Source organism: Astatotilapia calliptera, chromosome 23 (assembly GCF_900246225.1).
Source record: "Astatotilapia calliptera chromosome 23, fAstCal1.2, whole genome shotgun sequence".
NCBI lineage: Eukaryota > Metazoa > Chordata > Actinopteri > Cichliformes > Cichlidae > Astatotilapia > Astatotilapia calliptera.
Genome location: NC_039323.1, coordinates 17,008,565 through 17,025,123, shown reverse-complemented (window position 1 = coordinate 17,025,123; position 16,559 = coordinate 17,008,565).

The following is a 16,559-nucleotide window of genomic DNA, read 5'->3' as shown; positions in this document are numbered from 1 at the left end:
GCCAACAGGGGAACAAACGCCGACACTGCGGTGCAAGTCTCGGATGACAGTACATTCAGCTCCTGCTCAAACTGCACGATTGACTCGCAGGGGTTAGAAGTTGGTAGGTCACGATGCAGGGTCTCAAACTATACGGCCCGATGCTCTGATGCGACCTGAGTGCTCACACTGTGCGTACATAAAATGAAGGTTATAACAGAAAATCTGTCGCTCCCTCTCTCTGTCTTTCACTCACACAGACACGCACACCACCACCATCAACTTTGCTAAATTGCTAATGAAAAACATTGATCAGGCAGCTGTGATTGAGCAGCAGTGTAGATCCAACTATTTTCAAGGTTGTTGTGGTCGTGATAATTTTGTGAGGCCACATGGAAAAGGCTCGGATGAGCTTTCCAAAGTTCTACAAGTTGTGCCTCCATTGCTTGTGTCCAGATCACAGGCTGCACAGCCGTGCTGCGCCATCTTTTTCACCGACGTTTACGTGTTTGCGCGTGAGCAGTGTGAGCACCTGTGGTGACACCCTCACGAGCGATTGATGATCGGGAGCTGGTCGTGAGGTGTTAATCGCTTCTCCTTACCCCACGTATACTACACGATGCATGATGAAGGCCAAAATCGGGCCAATCACCAAATCGGTCGCACGACTCAAAAATCGGGGCTTCAGTGCTCCAAAATCTCATTCTGTTAAAAAAACAGTCCTACTTTGTTAATTTGACCATTACTTTCAGTTATTCTACTTTTGTTTTCTTTGTTCTGTGTTGTGTTGATGTGATTTATTTACTGTGTCAGAACATCGGCTGTTATAGGTTTATGTAAAATCGCACAGTGTAAGCCCAGCATTACACTGTGCGATTTTTGGCCCATTTTGAGCCGATTTTTGAGTCGTGCGACCGTTTTGGCGATCGGCCCGATTTTGGCCTTCATCGTGTGTCGTGCATCGTGTAGTATACGTGGGGTAACGAGACGTGATTAACACCTCACGACCAGCTCCCGATCATCAATCGCTTGGTCGTGAGGATTTCAAACCTGTTTGAAATCCTCGCGACCGCCGTGAGGGTGTCACCGCAGTTTGTCACACTGCGCACGCGCAAACACAAATGTCAGCGAAAAAGACGGCGCAGCACGGCAGTGCAGCGTGTGATCTGCACACAAGCGATGGAGGCACAACTTGTAGAACTTTGGAAAGCTCATCCGAGCCTTTTCGATGTGGCCTCACAAAATTATCACGACCACAACAACCTTGAAAATAGTTGGATCTACACTGATGCTCAATCACAACTGCCTGATCAATGTTTTTCATTAGCAATTTAGCAAAGTTGATGGTGGTGGTGTGTCTGTGTGAGTGAAAGACAGAGAGGGAGAGCGAGCGACAGAATTTCTGTTATAACCTTCATTTTATGTACGCACAGTGTGAGCACTGAGGTCGCATCAGAGCATTGGGCCGTATAGTGTGAGATCATCGTGACCTATGAACTTCTAACCTCTGCGAGTCAATCGTACAGTTTGAGCAGGAGCTGAATCGCGCGACTGAAAAAATCGCACAGTGTCTGCCCAGCATTAGCCCAACATTAGAGCAGCAATGTTTGTTCGTTCAGAGAAAGAAAAAAAAGGCTGCAAAAGTACAGGGAGGAATGGGAAAAGGAAAACACCTGGCTGGAAAAGTGCATGATAACACCTATAAAGCGCACTGCACTGTGTGCCGGCGCACTTTTTCCATAGGCATGCTTCTAGTGGTGGGCACATGAAGAACATGAGGGGCGTGAAAGCTCGGGGAACCCTTAACCAATTTTCTGTCCACCAGGCCATGGCAGAAGCAGTTATGGTATGTAAACACTGGTTTGTTTTTTTTTAAACCTTCTGGTTAAGGTTAATATGGGCATGTGCAGTGAATATCAGCGCTATGTGGCCAGAAGTGTGATAATGAAATTTATTTTGTGTAATAAACAACTGCAAGGATAGATGATTACAACAAATAGATCACTAATACATAAAAGTAATATATAGATGAATAATGATGATGAGTTAAGATGCGTAATCATGGGAACAAGCGGGTTTACAAACAGGAGCAGCTGATTAGCATTAGAAAAGCTGAAATAATACCTCAGCTGAAGCCAATTGTACTAAATGCACTATATGTGCACAGTTACAAGAATATTTTTCATTCTATTGCTTTCTATTAATTTATATAATTTTAAGTTAAGCAGGACAGAGTTCTTTTAAAGAAAGATTTACTTGTATTCTCAAAAGTTAAGCATGACAGGCTTCTGTTTAAGAAAGAGACCTGTTTTACTGTGTTAATGTTGTCATTTTGAGCTAAAAATAAATGGCTAAATGATCATTTGTTTCCCATATGGTCATATCACAAAGAATATGCATCTGCTTAAATCAAATTCAAGTCAAATGGTTAAAAAATAATTTCACACACACAAAAAAAAGAGCTACCACACTGGGAAGGGTGAAGACAACTGGGTTGCCCGGCCCTGGCCACAAGGTGTCCCTTATTTATTTTTCAGGGAGTTGGCAACCCTAGGTGCAGGTATGTCACCAGGGTGCAGGGGAGGCACTCCCCCCTCTGTCCCCTTCTGGCCGCCTGTGCCTCAATTTTATTCTGCAACCTAGACATCCACATTACTCACACTCTCACATAACACATACATATAGGGCCTTGGGGGTGGACACGTTTTACAGCATCCAGAGGATGATCGGTGTATTCCAACCCACCTCTGGCGCTGGTGCCCTACCCTCAATTTTAAATGCATTTAGACACTAAGGGTTTTTGGGAGGAGCTGTGCTGCTCTCTGAGAGGAAGTAAGTACCATGCTCTCCTGAGTTTTAAATGCACTTTAGAACAGCACACAGCAACACTACATATGAGCGGGTGTAGGGAGGTTTGAGGTCTTCACTCACCCCGGTTCTGTTAGCTGTCAGGGCTGAGGGGCTGGGAGGAGGTTCTGGCCGTCAGATTGAGGTCTGGGATGCGGGGCCTCCCTGCTACTGCAGATAAGGAGGTGGTCCGCTTGCCTCCACCCCAGAGAGAAGGGTTACATCTCCTGGTTCTAGGTGCGGCTTGCCCCTCTGAGGGCGGGGGTACCTGGACCTGGGATATAGAGTATGTTTGGGGAGTGTGACTGTCTGTGCAGTGTCTATTTGTGTCTGTCTACACATTGGGTGAGTGCCGAGTATTTGGTTGTGCATATGGGGTGGGAATGCACGTTTGTGTCCGCGTGTGCCTGTTCATCTGTGTCTATATGTCAGGTTGGGTCTTAGACTCAACCTCTCTGGGTACATCTCAGGCCCTCCAAAGTACGGAGGCCTATCTCCCCTCACCACACTCCCTGCCGGTGGCTGATGCCCTCAGACATTGGTGTGTTGGTGGTCCTTGGCGTCTGGGTGCTCATGTATGTACCGGCTCACTCCTGGTGGCCAATTGGCAGGGCCTAGCGCCTGTGGCTCGGTCAGGCCTCCTCCGGGGGGTGGGATGCCCTCAGGCCTCTGGCCTCGGGGCCTGAAGCTCGGTCCTCTCTGGCACAGCTGGCTGTCGGCAGAGCCCGCGGGCATGCCACTGCAACCCCCTCTCGCCTCTGCTCAGTAGCTGCTGGGTGACCTCTCATTTGGGGCTCTACTCAGCTCTTCCCAGGAGGTTGGCACGGTTCCCCCCCTTTTGGTGGTCCTCCTCGGGTCCTTGTACTCTGGGGCCTCTGGATATCTGGGGCCTGGATCTCCTCCATGCCTGCTTCATACCCTGGTGGACGGGGCTGTGGCTCCCCACACTCCCTAGCAGATCGTTACACTGAGAAACCTTTGGAATACAAGCATGCTGATCCACACAGGTATGCACACAGGTGTACACACGGGTGTTCACAGACGCGGACTACACCTTTCTTGGCTGCTGCCTCGAAGCACATTGTGCGCTGTCTATCTTGCGTGCTGCACAATATCATTTAATATTTAGTATCTACTGTTATCTACTGCTAGCTAGTTTATTGTGATGGTGCTGTTTTTGTATTATGTTGCTCTTTTTTTTGTTTGCTTTCTCTTCTGTTTTTTTTTCTCCATACAGGTGATCCAGGTGTTTTGTTTGTTTTTCTTTCTTTCTTCCCCCCTTTCTCACCGTCTCTTCTCCCCTTTGGTTTTCTTTCTCTCCCTCTTTTTCTTTCATTCTTTCTCCCTGTCCTATCCCCCAGTCATGTCTGTCCCGTTTGTAGCAACCGAAAATAAAATAAATTCATAATTATAATAAAGGTCAATCAAATGGACCAAATGGCAAGGCCATGATGATCCACTTGGTAAAATAAATCCGCTTGGTATCTTTCTTGGCCTTAAGACAACAATTCTGATGGCTGAAGATCCAAACGGGACACAAAAAAAAAAAAAAAAAAAAAGCCCAGCAGGTGTCTGCTGCAGAGAGGTGAGCTGTTAGTATCATGAACTCTTTAAGGGCTGATTTAACTGCATTCCCTCAATCCCAACAATTTTTTAAAAAGCCACCCATAAAGCTAGCTGAGGTGGTTCTGAGAATTGTTGACATATCACCTGAGTACCTACGGTCAATGGGTGAAGGTGTTGTTGCACCCGTGACTCTCTCTCTCTGACAGCCTACTATCCAAAATGTTCCAAAAAACCCTCATTAACAAATTTTATAGCCTATTTTTGGCAGCAAACATGACAGAGGGGACTGAAGGGGACCACATCTGGATCCCCTTCAGTTCGCTTATCAGCCTCGTCTCGGAACTGAGGACGCCATCATCTACCTGCTCAATCATGTCTACACCCATCTGGACCAGCCGGCGAGCACTGTGAGGGTAATGTTTTTTGACTTTTCTAGTGCTTTCAATACCATCAGGCCGACCCTCCTGGGTGATAAGTTAGCAGCGATGCAGGTGGATGCTTCTCTGGTGTCCTGGATTGTTGATTACCTGACAGGAAGACCACAATATGTACGTCTCCCACAGTGTGTGTCTGACAAGGTGGTCAGCAACACAGGGGCACCACAGGGGACTGTCCTCTCCCCCTTCCTCTTCACCCTCTACACCACAGACTTCAGCCACTGCACGGAGACCTGCCATCTTCAGAAGTTTTCTGATGACTCTGCGGTGGTTGGATGCATCAGCAGGGTTGATGAGACAGAGTACCGGGCTGTGGTCGACTCCTTTGTCACGTGGTGTGAGCAGAATCATCTGCAGCTCAACGTGGCAAAGACCAAGGAACTGATCGTGGACTTCAGGAAGACCAGGAAACACTTGACCCCTGTTTCAATCCAGGGGGTGAGTGTTGACATTGTGGAGGACTATAAATACCTTGGAGTTCACATTGACAATAAACTGGACTGGACTAAAAACACCACAGCACTTTACAGGAAGGGCCATAGTTGTCTCTATTTTTTGATGCGACTGAGGTCCTTCAACATATGCCAGAAAATGCTGAGGATTTTCTATGAATCTGTTGTGGCCAGTGCGATCCTCTATGCTGTTGCATGCTGGGGGAGCAGGCTGAGGGTAGCAGATGCCAACAGACTCAATAAACTAATCCGTAAGGCCAGCAATGTTGTGGGGATGGAGCTGGACTCCCTCAAGGTGGTGTCGGAGAGGCGGATGCTGTCCAAGATAAAGACAATGTTGGATAACACCTCCCACCCACTCCATGACATGCTGGTGAGTCACAGGAGCTCGTTCAGTGAGAGACTGAGATTACCGAAAAGCACCACTGAATGACACAGGAAATCTTTCCTGCCTGTGGCCATCTCCCTGTACAACGCATCCACTTAACACACTGGTTACTGCTACAACTACACATGTTTCTTTTCCAGCTATTTATTTATGAGTGACTTATGTAAGTATGTATATATATGTATATATTGTACTATTCTTAGTTAGCGTATTGTCTGTCTTGTCTTAATGTTGGTTTATAATGGAGCACTGTAACAAAAGATAATTTCCCCCAGGGATCAATAAAGTAATCTGATTCTGATTCTGAAAGCTGTCAGGAGGATTAATTGTTTTTACTGTTTTTACTGTGCACCTGGCCTTGCACCAGGTGTACCAATGTGTACACTGACATACTGATTGGAGTAAAAGTCTGACAAACACATTTTGTCACGGCAAGTGGGATGAGCCGTGTAGGGAAAAATAAAGGAGGATCCAAATGCAGACACTCGCTGATATGTGAAGGTGGTTTACTGAAAATATAAAGCACACGGTGAACAATGAAAGAATGGAACAAAAGCTAAACTATACTGGGAAAAAACAAAACTACAAAACTGCAAACCTGGGGCCCGTTCTTCGTACGTCGCTTACTACATCCAAGATCAAATGACACATCCAAGACCAAACCATCGCGCTAACCGTGAGCTCGCTAATCCGGTTCCCCGAACACACCTGCTGTTGACGATTAGTACAGCTGGACGCAGGAATGTGACATCACTGGGTGTCGTAAAAGGGGCTACGCATCGATAGTAGAAACATTGATCGTCAACCCGCTGATTGGTCGGCGAAAATGTCGAAGGGGCGTGCTCGGTATTTTCCGGCAGCAGAGCAAGAACTCATGAGTGAGGGATTTCAGGAGTTTCAGAGTTTAATTAAAACGCAAGAGAACACTGGAAAGGCTGCAAAAGCAAGGAGAGAGGGCTGGCAGAAAGTTGCTGACAAATCAAACTCGTAGGTAATTTAATAATAATAATAATAATGGATTGGATTTATATAGCGCTTTCCAAGGCACCCAAAGCGCTTTACGATACCACTATTCATTCACTCCCACATTCACACACTGGTGGAGGCAGCTACGGTTGTAGCCAGGCTGCCATATCGCGCCATCGGCCCCTCTGGCCAACACCAGTAGGCGGTAGGGTAGATCTATCATATGACACTATATTGTCCAATATCATATGGCATTATATTATATTATAATATGTTATATTATATCCCCTTTCACATTAGAGCCACAACAGGACCCACAAGAACATGGGAACAAGTAAAAGTGGAATACAGGAGTATTCTACAGAATGGTAATATTTATCTCTTAGATTGCTTTGCGTCTCTTGGCAAGGTAATACTGGCCTGTAATACTCTGTTAGTTTGTTCATAACAGCAACCAAGAAAAGGGCAGAGGAAAAAAAGACAGGTGGTGGTCCTGCACCCCCTCGTCAACAAGTTGGTTAAGTAAATAATACCCTCACGGGAAAATCGATATCTCTCAATGAGCACACTGTCGCGCTGAGCTAAAGGATCCTGTCTATCCCGCAATATACGCTGAATTCTGAGGACTCTCCTTATCAATCTTGCACCTTCCGCAATGGGTTGGTCGCGTATACGGACAGGACATGGCTGCGACAGGCTTCCCAAATCCACCTTCGCTTTTATAGCCGTGGTCTCTCATCTTGATTACACGAAGTAATTTACAATTACTACTCTGAAATATGAATTACATCTGTAATAATCACATACATGTAATAGAATGTTAATAGTACATTTCCCTTTTTTAGGAAATAACCTGTATGTATCTGTGTGACATCAATAAAAGGATCAAGTGCTGCATTGTCTTTAGTTACATTGATGTTATTTATTTATGGTGAAACAGTGGTAAAATATCGCTGTTGCTTTCGTATAAATGAAGCGGACATACCTGCGTGGCCGCGATCTAATCCTGTTTACATAAAGTAAACCTGCTCCCGAGCAGGTTTACGCTTACGGCTCTGTTGCTATGACAGCAAGTCCCGGATGAGCTTCGGGGAACCGAACGATCCAGGATCACGCGAAATCGTCAACAATCTAATCCAGCTAACTTACTTAGCGAGGTACGAAGAACAGGCCCCTGAACATGAAGGAAAGTAGATGAGGGTAGATGATGGTTGATAGCAGGGAAAACACACGGTAGATACACAGCTGGAAGTAATTGACGAGACGAGACAAGACAAGGGAGGCAAAACTAAATACACTCACATAAGACCCGGACTTTCACAATAAGACAGGAAACAAGAAACCACTACACAAAGACGCAGACTAGACACAGAACTAAACCTACACTAAACCTGAGACACAACCCTAAGAACTAATCCCTCACCAGAATAACTAAAACATAGATTTATCATAATAATCAAAGCACCAGAGAAACCAAAAACAATCCATAATGAAAAAAATAAACCAAAACATAAGAACTCAAAATAGTGGATCAAAACTGACCCAGAACCGTGACACGTTTAATCAATCCCTGTTGTATCATTGAGATCTGGAAAATTGGGAAAATACCCATAGTTAAAACTTATAACTGACGAAGCAAAAGACAAAGAGTGGAAAGTTATCCAGCAGCTGGATAATGTGTTATGGACAAGAAAGGAGGGTCAGATATGCCCATACAGATATGTATCTCTTTGCTGTTTGCTGTCTTTCTGCAGCATTGTATGGATAAGGTTATCATATCGACATCAAAATTTGCAACCTGACATTTTCTTCCTGGTAAAAGGCAGTTTTTTCTTGCCGTTGTCACCAAAGACCTTGGTTTGCTTGATTGTTCGGGTTTTCTCAGTGTTATTGTACGGTCTTTACCTTACAAAAACTGGGATTTTAAGATTTTAAGAAATGAAATAAATAAGTCTTTCACACATTAGTTTTAGGCAGTTAAACTAAAACTCATTTGTTACATCTGACTGGATTTGTCTGGAATTCATATTTTTGAGTTTTAAAACAAAGAATGAGTGTTTCACACACAGAGTTTAAAGTTTAGCTAAATGAACAGTTGCAAGATCAACTCACTGCTCACCATGCAAACAACCTGTTTCACCCTCTGTTGCAGTCTGACGTAATCACAATCACTAGTTCTAAATTCAGATAAAACTCAGATTTTTGTACTCGACCCTAAAAATCTTAGAAGTATGATATCTAACAAGATGTTTACTCTGGTTGCCATTACCATGGCTTCCAGTTAATCTGTGGAGAATCTTGGAGTCATATTTGACCAGGGCCCTATTCTAGGAATGATGCTTCACAAACTCTGACTTTAAAAGTAAACTCTGAGATAACATCTTTTCAACTTATGACAGCCACTTTAATTTGATGAATGTACTCTAACTCTGGAAACCAAAACAGGCTGTGTTAGCTTCACCTTACCTGCAGTTAGTACTGGGGATCAGTTAAAAAAGTAAATAAAATCCTTCATATGTCCATCCCTGGAATAACATCAGCTATAGCAGGTGTTGGGGGGGGGGGGGGTATGAATTAAAAAAAAAAAGAAAGAAAAAGACAAATGAATGCTTGGACACTGCTAGCATGATGGACAGGTCACTCTTGTATGTCACTCTTTTAATTTTTAGTTCACAAACACTTCTTATAATGAAAATTTGGAGATGTTAGCTCTTTATACAGTAAAGTTACAGTGGGATACAAATAATATTAGGCTGATCCTGCCGCAATTTGTTCCCCCTGTTCAAATCACGGACAAACAGCATCCAACAGTTGTTTATGTTTTTGAACCCATTTTGCACAGAGAGACATTTTTTGAAAAATGTATTGATAGCAATGTTGAATATTATTACACAGGAAAAAAAACAACTACACGTAAAATAATCACACCGTGACGCCTCTGCCTTTCTAAATGGAGGGACGGTAACTGCGTGTGTATATGTAAGCGTGTAAAACCTGACGATAGTCAGATTAACAGTATTTTGTCTCTATCTGCTATTCTGCAATTCATCTCATGTAAACAATATCATGGCACACAGCCATCCCTTTGACATTGCGTGACGAACTCTGTATTCCTCGTCCACACGTGAACGCAAAAAAGGAGTTTTAAAAAATCTCCATTTTCAGTGATTCCAAATGCCGTTTACGTGTGGACGAAACAGTTTTCAAAAATACCTGTGTAGGTGCGGACGTAGCGTAAGAGAGTTAGTAGTTAATTTTCTTACTACCTGTAATTTATTGCAGATTACTTGTATTTGCTTAATTGTTTACTAAATGTTTGAGGTGTGAAATAAACTGCAATGGAGCAAAATATGAGTCTGTGTGGTTGGAGGATGTGTCCGTGCATGCGTGTGCGTGTGCGCGCGAAGGGGCCCCGAACATTTTTCTTGTAAAACAAAGGGGGGCCCAGCAAAAAAAATTTGGGAACCACTGTGTTAGGCTATCCCCTCTCTATGGCTTCTCGAATTTTGATGATTAATCACATTTAGGCGCACGATTAGCTCACTTGGATTAGCATGTAATCATATATCGCATGACTGAGAGCAGCCGGTCTGGGTTCGAGTATAACCTGTTTTTTGTTTTTGTTTTTTTTAAATTAAATAACTCAATGTCCATCTGGGATTAATAAAGTTTCCCTGATTCTGATTGCCGGAAGCCCAAACAAAACATGCAATAAGAGGCTCTAATGTAAGAGTCCTGTTAATGTTGGAGGCATCAGTTACACAATGACCCATAGCCAGCACAACAGAGCCAGCAGTGCACGGGCAGGAATGCATTTCTTACTTGGAAATTTCAACACCAATTAATAAGAAGAATGGGATGTGCAAAACTTCAGTAACCCAACGCTGGGTCAAATATGGACCGAGCCAACGCTGGGTTGCTGCAACTTAACAGGGTTGGGTTACTGGTTTGACCCAGCACACTGAGTTAGGATAACTATCCAAAAATTGGGTTAAATTGACCAATGTTTGAAGTTGAGGTTACCCAAAAATTGAGTCGAAAGTCAAAACCCATCACATGGGTTATATTACCATTAACGTTTGGGTTAAGATTTGTACTTATTATAAAATTCAGAAAACTAGATTCAAAACAGATTTTATCAAAAAAGCTTTTTATTGCCATATTATACATAGAACATAGATGGCAAATTCATAAAACATATGTCAATTAAAGTAAAATGCAAGTAACAAAAAATATATAATTCATTGTATTATATCCATTACTTCAAATCAGTCTTTGGTTACAGCACATGTACATGTTAATACACATAAAGACATGCTATGTAAAGCCAGCTCTGGTTTTAGAACAAATTACATGTAAAAACTCTTAACTTTAAAAAACTGATGAGTTGATGATTATCTCAGTACATAACAGACATTGACACTTTGGAAAAGTGGCAAGAGGGAATCTCCCTCTCAGATCATTTCATGCACCTTTATGAGCAACATTTTACGCTTCCATCATAGCTAAATGAGCCCTCATTCATTTGACCATATTTGGTTCATGCCCTGGGATCCATCTATTCCTGGGATAGATGACAGTGAGAAGGCATTCCCGAACCTGTGGGCATGACTTTGGGTAACTTGCATCAAAAACAAAAAATGCTTTGAAGCACCCATCAAAAGACCTTCGATTGCTGCAAAAAGCAGAAACAAATCTATCTTCTAGTACCAAGCAAGATGAACATTTTCTTAAGGTTCTTAAGAAAGGTTTCTTAAGGTTCCTTTGGTGCTGAATTCTTTTTCCTGATAGAATGAAGCCTTTTCCTGACATTGTGTAGACCTATGCTGGCCTATGAGTTCTGCAAGGGCTGAAACACACATCCTGTAATTTTTAAACAAAAGAAAAGAAAAACACTGATATTGTTATCAACGCAGAGGTCACTTAGGTTAAATTAAATAATTGAATTAAATTAAACAGTTTAGGTAGACTGTGTTCCTTTTTCTTTTTTTTCTTTTTTTTTTTTTTTTTTACCTTTTTCCTACAAATGCCACACCCAATCTCATACTTTATTTGTTCTGTATACAGTGATCTCTAAATAGCAAATACCCCAAGCAAATTTTGACCTAACAGAGTTAGTCAAGCTATGAAGTGAACTGAAGAACTCGGTACATTACCAACCCAACTCCTGAGTCATGATTTCAGAACCAATATTTGGTCACAATAACCCAACCTACTAACCCAAGGCTTTTACCCAGCAGTTGAGTTATGAAAATAACCCAGCATTTTTAAGAGTGTATGTTACCTAGCCACGAGCTAACATAGTTAGCTGGCGTTAGCTGAGGTTAGTTCATAAACTGCAGACTGTTAGGCCATTTCCAAATACTCAAGTACGCGAGTCCATACTCACGTTTTATTTAGTCTGGACCTCGTAAGTTCACACGGAAGACCAGACTTCCCAAGAATGCAGCGAGATCATTCTACAATTAGAATGGCAGTCTCCTATTGACATCAGAGCTCCGGAGTTTTTACTGCCATCCCCTCTTAATTTACAGTTTTTCTCAGTCGCTTTGGTGCGTTTCTCAGAACACCATTAACATTTGCACAGCAGTTAGTGCATTTCCCAAAACAATTAGTGCAAACTGCAAAACCTAGTGGATAGCCTGCAAAAGCACGTCACATGCACAGAATTGATTATCCATACCTCAAAACCAAGTATCCATGTCAATGAAACTGTCAGTGCCATCAAAATGAAAAGTCTTGACACCATCTTTATGAACAAGATAGTCAAATGACATTGTCATGTTTCCACTATAATAGTTTATAATTTCAGTGTTTCCCATTGCAAAAAAAAATTGGTGACACCTGAAAATGCTGACGACAGCACTATGGCCTACCTGTACAGCCATCTGAAATGTGCAGTAAAGTCACTGTAGATGTTATGGGAGTCTTGGGAGTAACTGAGACACTGAATACGTACGTTTCACATTTCCATTGTGTAGAAGTGTTTGTAATCCTACAGAATTGTGCAAAAGAAAAATATGCTACAGTCACTTGTGCACTGTAGAATACATGTAAACATAAAATCACCCATTTGGTAGAACTGTGCACTAATGTGAACAATAAACAGCACATGTAACAGTACAGTAAATCATTCTGGCACATCCAGATGCTCCTGTCTGTCTGGCCACATATTTTCATCTACATCACAACAGATGTTATCCCTCGCAATGCAGCGAGGAAAATATCTCCTGGAGTGGCGAATCCATCCTCTGCAGGACCCTGCTGTGATGTCGTCACATGCTGCATCCATGGCTGCTAGCAGGGCCATTTGCTCATGTGGATTTCATTTGTCTTGAGTACTCTGTCAATTGTTGAAATTGGAACAGATTCAATATTGCCAAATACCGTGTAATTCTCTATGACAGCGCTTTGTATGTCTCTCAGCTTTATTGCATTGTTTGCAATGACCATTGCACAAATGGCTTCTTCTTGCTGTGGGGTAAGAAGGGGCCCTCTTCCGCCTCCGCGAGGTTGTCTTACAATCCTATGTGGTGCAGAGTGAACTTTTTGTGAAATTGCAAATACAGTACAGTAACATGTGATGTGTCTGAGATGGCACAGTACAGTACAGTGTATTACTGTTTGCATACCTGTTTTCCCTACGGAATGTTTGAATGATTGAACTGACAGTAGTTCTTCCAATATTGGGTTGCACCCTTCGACCAGCCTCCTCCATGGTGAGGCCGTGATTGACAACATGGTCCACAATTGTAGCCCTTATTTCATTAGGAATCCGCCTATATCTGCCTCTTCTCCCTCTTCCCCTTCCCCTTCCTCCCCCCATCCTCACCCCTCTTCCACGGTGCTGACCTTCCATTTTGTGTCACAGAAATGTAGAAATGGTACACACTAGCTCCTGCACAGTTTATATATGCTTGCCAATTGGGGATTCACAGGATTCATCCATAATTGACAGTGAACAAGTTGTTTGTCATTGGTTACAACTAAACTTTCACACGCCTCCTCATGAGTGACAGCTGTAATTCACCTGAGATCAATTGTTCAATTTCGGAGACATTTCCAGGAAAAATGATACAGAAAGGTATAGGATTTGCTTGACAGATGGCCAATATTTGGCATGTGATAACTAGTTCAACAATTTTGTGTGTGATGACTCAAGCAATGGATGCATGACTATTAGTTTTATTGGGAACGACTATTCAGCATCCATAGGTATGATTACTTTTGACTGACATGACATAAGCAAATGGAAATGTCAGAAAGCAGCAGGGAAATGTATGGAAGCAACTGATTCATGTCCAAAATCATTTGCAGTTTGTTCAGAGAGAGGAGAAATTGCTACTATGATGTGCACAAATGACTGAGTGTTGTGGAGGTTGAACTAATAGTTATGAGAATTTCAATTCTGATCTGAGAAACGCACCAAAGCGACTGAGAAAAACTGTAAAGACTTTTTTGTCTCGGTCTTGGTCTCATCTCACCTTTGTCTTGGTCTTGACTCGGTCTGTCTTGGTCTCGGTTTAGGTGATCTTGACTACAACTCTAGTATTAATTGTCATTTTAATCACAGTTAATTAGGCATATTCTGTTTAGACTGTGCAGTACTTTGGTCAGTTGAGGTTATTTTAAATATGCTAAAGAAACAAACTTTGACTTGAGTTTTTCACTCAGATATGCTGTGACATTCAAAAACAAACAAACTAACCTCTTACACTCACTTCTGAATCCATTTTTTAAGCTTCAGCATTTAACAAAATTAAAAGTTTGGCATAATCCATCCATCCTCAGTTTATTAAAGTATAGTTTGTCCTTTGTCCGAAAGCCATTTGAATTCTCCTCCCTCTTTGTAAACAAACTTCCTTCTGATTGTAGAACCAAAGTCAAAGGAGCAAACAGAATCTGCTGCTTGAGGGCACCACCTCCTCTACCTGCTGCTGTGGAGATTCAGAAAAATAAATCTGAACATAAAAAGATTTTTCGCTTTTGTTATTGGGAATCCCTTTTTGTTTTGTTTTTGATTATATTAGTACACTTCAGAGCAGAAATATTAGGAAAACAGATTTCAGCCGGATGTCTCTCCAGTCATTCCTCTGAACCTGATTAGTGCTTGAGTGTAGAAATGCTCTTTCAATGAATGTTACATTTACTCACACGTGGGAAGTAACTAAGTACAAATACTTTTTGCTTTTACTTCCTACATTTTTAAACAAATATCTGTACTTTCTACTTCTTATATTTTCACTTTTGGTTTAACACAGTTAAGGTTATGGTTCTCCAAACATCGAGCCAATTTGAGAGTACCAGGAACACATGAAAGGCAGTCCTGTTCACTTATTATTTAGCAGAGAATGTGCCATAAAAAGAGATGACGGGCACCAAACCCAGGGATTAAAAGTGGGACAGGGTTTTTTTTGCACAACTGTATGTGTAAAGTTTCTCACACAGTGTGTTGCTAGCCAATGGTCCAGCTGCTATACTTCACAGGGAGAGAAAAGAAAGCTAACTTCACTCAGAGATGGAGAAAGGTAACAAAGATAGGAAAGGAAGAAGAGACGTTAGAGTCAAAGGTAAGGACTGCTCATGTAAAGCTTACATGGAAGTCTTCATGTTTTTAAATCAGATATTGGGTTTGTACATGTGACATTATGGTGATCGTGGCTCAAGAGTTGGGAGTTCGCCTTGTAATTAGAAGGTTGCTGGTTCGAGCCCCGGCTTGGGCAGTCTCAATCGTTGTGTCCTTGGGCAAGACGCTTCACCCGTTGCCTACTGGTGGTGGTCAGAGGGCTTGGTGGCGCCAGTGTCCGGCAGCCTCGCCTCTGTCAGTGCGCCCCAGGGTAGCTGTGGCTACAATGTAGCTTGCCATCACCAGTGTGTGAATGGGTGGATGACTGGATGTGTAAAGCGCTTTGGGGTCCTTAGGGACTAGTAAAGCGCTATACAAATACAGGCCATTTACCATTATGTTTTTTTCATATTGTGAAGCGTGTTGCAAAACAAACAGAGGTAGACTAACTGTGCAGGATAAACAGGTTAGTTTGTACTAACTACTGTGATGGAGTTACAAGCTCTGCAGGAAATTTAGATTTTTGTGTGTTTCTCTTTTAAGCTTTCAGATTCAGATAAACTGTCACGATCAGTCAATGCAAAACAGTCACACTCTTCAGGGTTTAAAGACTCATGTTTGAAGATGAAGAATCAAATACACATGGACACCAGTTGTTACTCTGAGAAGGAAAACCCTTCAACAGCAGACAGAGCAGTGGGAGAAAAAAGGTAATAGAAAAATATAAAACTTAGGTTTCTAAAATGTAATTTATTTCACACGTCCTGTCCGCCTCTTTGCTCTGGTGCCAACTAAAGGAGAAAAGGCAGCGGCAGTCACAGTTCTTTTATTTCACCAGAGGTTCGCTTTGCTGTGTTTGACACGCGCAGTTATTGTCTCAAGTATTTTTATAGTATTTTTTATTATGTTGGGTGTTGTCACTCAAGAAACGTTCTTCCGCAGAACTTCCCATCAGCAAACTAGAAAAACTAGTAACTGCATGCAGCATAGTTTCAGTTTGCACTACACCTGATCTTTGTGAGGCACCAACAGTAACAACATGTTATTTAACAGAGCTAAATAAAGGCTGACAATTCAGGTTTGATTCACACTTTAATTCAGATTATAAAGATTATACCTAAATTATACAGATTATAATTCAGATCAGATTTATTTAATTTAAAGTAAAGTTCACACGGTGTTGCACTTTGCTATATGCTTTATTGATTATGAGCTTGACACACTCTGTCTGAGCAGCTTTTCAGCTAACATATTGCTCTCTCTCCTCCTCCTCCATCATCCTGACGTGGATGATGATGTCATTTAAGTAGGTGGCAGCATATGCAGCACCCATTCCATTAGGCACTGAAAAGTGGCAG